The following is a 6,000-nucleotide window of genomic DNA, read 5'->3' on the forward strand; positions in this document are numbered from 1 at the left end:
AATAAATTTTCAACTTCTACAATCGATGCCGAAACCTCCAAATCAATATTCGGACACACTCCTAAGTCCAAAATCACTATACGGAGCTATCAGAACCATCAAAACTCTATTTCAAAGTCATTTACACATGTCAATATCCGGTAAACTCTTTCAACTTATGCTTCCAACCTTGGGACTAAGTGTCCCAACTCATTCCGAAATATCCCCGGAACCAAACCGACCACTCCGGCAAGTCACATAACAACAAGTAAGCACATATTAAGTAATAAATTAGGGAACGAGGCTATAATACTCAAAATGATTGGTCGAGTCATTACATTCTTCCCCTCTTAAACAGACGTTCATCCTTGACTGGGTCTAGAATCATACCTAGAGTCTCAAATGGGCGTGGATATCTGCTCTGCATCTCTCGCTCGGTCTCCCAAGTAGCCTTCTTGAATCGTGCTGCCCGTCTAGCTGAATCGTGTTGAAGTCCAAAATATGAGACGGATCGCCAAAATATTTTTGGAGCATGGAAACATGAAACATTGGATGAACACTCAACATATTAGGCGGCAATGCAAGCTTGTAAGCCACCTCTCCAATCCTTTCAAGCACCTCAAAAGGGCCGATATACCGAGGGCTCAACTTAACCTTCTTCCCGAACCTCATAACACCCTTCATAGGTGAAACTCTGAGTAATTCCTTCTCTCCCACCCTGTAAGTAATATCACGAACCTTTCGATTATCATAACTCTTCTGTCTAGACTGTGCCGTGCGAACTCGATCCTGAATCAACTTAACCTTGTCTAAAGTATCCTGAACCAAGTCAGCACCCAATAGCCTAGTCTCACCTGGCTCAAACCAACCAACTGGAGACCGACATCGTCTCCCAAATAAAGCCTCATACGGGGCCATCTGAATACTCGATTGGTAGCTGTTATTGTAGGCAAACTCTGTAAGCGGCAGAAACTGATACCAAGAGCCCCCGAAATCCATGACACAAGCGCGTAGCATATCCTCCAATTTCTGAATAGTGCACTCGGACTTTCTGTCAGTCTGAGGGTGGAATGATGTACTCAACTCAATCCGTGTGCCTAACTCTCGTTGCTCTACTCTCTAAAACTACGATGTGAACTGTGTGCCTTGATCTGAAATGATGGACATTGGCACAGCGTGAAGGCGAACAAACTCGCGAATATAGATCTCATCCAACCGCTCCGAAGAATAGGTAGTCCCAACTAGAATAAAATGCGCGGACTTGGTCAACCAGTCCACAATCACCCAAATAGCATCAATCTTCCTCGAAGTCCATGGGAGCCTAACTACGAAGTCCATAGTTATACGCTCCATTTCCACTCTGGAATATCAAGCCTCTGAAGCAATCCACCCGGCCTCTGATGATCGTACTTCACTTGCTGACAATTTAAGCGCCGAGCTACAAACCCCACTATATCTTTCTTCATCCTCCTCCACCAATAGTGTTGCCTCAAGTCTTGGTACATCTTTGCAGCACCCGGATGAATGGAATACCACGAACTGTGGGCCTCCTCAAGAATCAACTCACGTAGCCCATCTACATCGGGCAGAAAAATCTGATCGTGCATCCTCAACACCCCATCATCCCCAATAGAAACCTCATTGGCATCACTGTGCTGAATCGTGTCCTTAAGGATAAGCAAATGGGGGTCGTCATACTGACGCTCTCTGATGCAATCATATAAGGAAGACTGAGAAACCATACAAACTAGAACCCAACTAGGCTTCAAAACATCTAACCTCGTGAACTGATAGGCCAAGTACTAAGCATCTGATGTAAGCGGTCTCTCACCAATGGGAATAAATGCAAGGCTATCCATACTCACCGCCTTTCTACTCAAGGCATCGGCCACCACATTGGCCTTCCCGGGATGATACAAAAATGGTAATATCATAGTCCTTTAGCAGATCCAACCATCTCTTGTGCCTCAAATTTAGATCATTTTGATTGAACAAGTGCTGGAGACTCCGATGATACGTAAGTACCTCACAAGATACACCATAGAGATAATTCCTCCAAATCTTCAATGCATGAACAATGGCTGCCAACGCCAAATCATGAACAGATAGTTCTTCTCATGGGGCTTCAACTATCGTGAAGCATGGCAATCACTCTACCCTCCTGCATTAAGACACACCCAATACTAATCCGAGAAGCATCAGAATATACTGTATAAGATCCCGATGCTAAAGGCAAAACTAGAACTGGAGTCGTGGTCAAGGCAGTCTTGAGCTTCTAAAAGCTCTCCTCACACTCATCCAACCACCTGAATGGCGCACCCTTCTGGGTCAACATGGTCAAAGGCACTACAATAGACGAAAAACCCTCTACGAAGCGATGATAATATTTGGCCAATTTGAGAAAACTCCGAATCTCAGTAGCTCAAGACGGTTTGGGCCAACTCTAAACTACTTCTATCTTCTTTGGATCCACCTTAATCCCTTCTCTGGACACCACGTGCCCTAAGAATGCCACCGAACTTAGCCAAAACTCATATTTGGATAACTAGGCATAAAGTTTCTCCTCTCTCAACCTCAGTAGTACAATCCTCAAAGGTTGTGCGTGCTCTTCCTGGCTACGTGAGTACACCAAGATATCATCTATAAATACTATGGCAAACAAATCAAGATATGGTTGGAATACACAGTTCATTAGATGAATGAATGTTGCTGGGACATTGGTCAGCCCAAAAGTCATCAAGAGGAACTCATACTGACCATAGCGAGTCCTGAATGTCGTCTTCAGAATATCCGAGTCCGAAATCTTCAACTGGTGATACCCAGATCTCAAATCAATCTTAGAGAACACTCTAACTCCCTGAAGCTGGTCAAATAAGTCATCAATGCGCGACAAAGGATACTTGTTCTTAATTGTAACTTTGTTCAACTGCCTATAGTCAATGCACATCTGCATAGTACTATCCCTCCTCTTCACAAACAGAACTGGTACACCCCAAGGTGACACACTAGGCCTAATGAACCCCTTATCAAGAAGCTCTTGAAGCTACTCTTTCAATTCCTTCAACTCTTCTGGTGCCATACGGTACGGAGGAATAGAAATGGGATGAGTGTCCGACACCAAGTCAATACCAAAATCAATATCCCTGTCGGGCAGCATGCCTGGCAGGTCTATAGGAAATAAATCCGTAAAGTCTCGCACTATCGAAACAGAATCAATAGCATGAGTATCTGCACCAACATCCCTCACAAAAGCCAAATATGAAAAACATCCCTTCCCAACCATCCGTTGGGCCTTCAAATATGAAATCACCATACTGGGAACATAGTCCAGAGAACCTCTCTACTCGATTATAGGTAACCCTTGCATCGCCAATGTCACACTCTTAGCGTGATAATCCAGAATAGCATGGCATAGGGATAACCAATCCATACCCAAAATCATGTCGAAATCAACCACACTATGCAATAAAAGATCAACTCTAGTATCCAATCCTCCAATAGTCACCACACATGACCGATACACACGGTCCAAAATAATAGAATTACCCACCGGCATAGATACATGAATAGGTAAGACTAAGGACTCACGTGGCATATCCAGATAACGAATAAATATGACGATACATATGAATAAGTGGAACCAGGGTCAAATAATATAGAACCATCCCTGTGTCATACTGAAACAATACTTGTGATCACTGCGTCTAAAGAAAAAGCCTTTGGCCTGGAAGGGAAAGAATAGCATTGAGCTTGACCACCACCTGATCGGCCTCCCCCTCTAGGGAGACCTCTAGCTACCTAAGCCCACCTCGAGCTAGATGAGCGGGTGGTGAAGTAACTGGTGCAGAATTTATAGCCTGACCCCTCTGCTTAACTAGACCTCCCAAGAGACGGGGACAATACCTCCTAACATGTCCAAACACCTCACACTCGTAGCAACTCCGATTCGTCAAAGGTGGTGGGGACTAAATAGGACCCCGAAAACTAGAATAATGGCTAGAAGAACATGGCACAAATGAATCCGGAACATATGGAGCACAGGATGAGCTCTGAGCTAGGAGGACACTAGGAGATGACTGGCCAGAACCAGCACTGTACGAACTATGGCTAGCTGATGCAGCACGATGAACCGGACGAGCCAGCTGAGCGGGCCTATAAGGATTACCCCTGTTGTGGTGGGACCGCCCTTTAGAAGAAACACTGCTAAAACCACCCAAACCACGTGGCCTATTAGCCTCCATGTCCTCACACTCCTGACTACGGACCTGCTCTAGTCGCCTAGCAATATCAACAACCTCGTAGAACCCAGCACCTGATGCAATCTCCCGAGTCATAACAAAGAGCAGTCCATAGTTAAGGCCATAAATGAACCTCCAAATCCTTTCCCTCTCGGTGGTAACCAGCCAGATCGCGTGACGAGCCAACTCTGAAAATCTCATCTCATACTGGGTCACAGACATACCTTCTTGGCATAGCCTATGCAACTCTTCCCTGTTAGTCAGTGGCACAAACTTCTCCAAGAATAGAATAGAGAACTCATGCCATATAAGTAGTGCAACACTGGCTGGCTTGCTCCATTCATAAGTCTCCCACCATCTGAAGGCGGCCCAACAACTATCTAAGAAGTCTTGAGTATTGTCACTTCTGCTCCTCGTCACTCATAGTGAGGCCTACATAGGCTTGATCAACTACAACTAGCTAGGCTGGTAGTACTCCGAGTATCTGAAGTCCATGCACCACCTACTCTAGAGTATGGGCGGCGGGAGTGTGAGCAACCCCCCAGCTTGAAAAGTGGTTGGCGCGGCCGGAACTGAAACCGCATGAGCAAGGCTAGTGCAAACAATCAATATCTGGTCCAGATCCTCCTGAAGGCTTAGAATCACAATGGGCATAGCTAATGCTTGAGCTGGTCCCACCGGTTCAACTACGTCTAGGATTTGCTCCTGAGCTGGAGCATCTGGTGGGTCTACAAGTGCTGCTCTAGCTGTTGTACGAGTTGCACCTCGGCCTCTACCGCGGGCCCGACCTCTCGTGGCCCTAGCTAGTGGTACATGTGGTCGTCCGCTCGACCCGGTAGCACGTGTCCTCACCATTTGTGGGAGAATAGAATAACAGAAGTTTAGTTTCTGGAATCAACAAACTCGGACGACAAGAATACAAGAAAGTGAAACTTTCCTAATAGTTTGACAGCCTCTCGAAGATAAGTACATATGTATCTGTACCGATCCTCAAGACTCTACTAAACCTGCTCATGACACGTGAGACCTATGTAACTTAGGCTCTGATACCAACTTGTCACGACCCAAAATCTCACAGGTCGTGATGGCGCCTATCACAATACTAGGCAAACCGACAACTCACAAATAACCATACATCTTTAATTTAAAACATACTGAAATAAGCATAAATTTGTAAAAATCTCATAATTAACTGATAAGAAAATACAACGACTCAATACAAAATCTCCCAAAATCCGGGTGTCACTGAATACATGAGAATCTAAATGACAACATAGTCTAACTGCTAAACATTGTCTAGAAAGATAGGACAATACAAATAAAATAAAAAGAAGGAGAATCAAGGTCTGCGAACGCCAAGGCAGCTACCTCAATAGTCTCTGAACAGATGAAGCTCCAAACTAACAACCGCCGCGCCTAGAAGTACATGGATCTGCACACGTGGTGCAGAGTATAGTATGAGTACAACCGACCCAATATACTCAATAAGTAACAAGACTAACCTTGGGCTGAAAGTAGTGACGAGCTCAGAAAGGTACAATCCAAATCCAAATTTCAACAGTACAGATATAACAGGAAATATGACAGTAATATCCCAGAGAAACTCATAACCAGATGGTACACAGTGTAGAAATGTAGACATGCTTTCAAGTTCAACAGTTTAAGCTCAACACAGATGAAATATGCCAAGTATGACTGATATGAGGAATGTTACATCTCTAAATCTACATGTCAAATATGTATGTCACATAAAATGTATCACAATGATAACCTCACGTACTCC

Source organism: Nicotiana tabacum, chromosome 17 (assembly GCF_000715075.1).
Source record: "Nicotiana tabacum cultivar K326 chromosome 17, ASM71507v2, whole genome shotgun sequence".
Taxonomy (NCBI): domain Eukaryota; kingdom Viridiplantae; phylum Streptophyta; class Magnoliopsida; order Solanales; family Solanaceae; genus Nicotiana; species Nicotiana tabacum.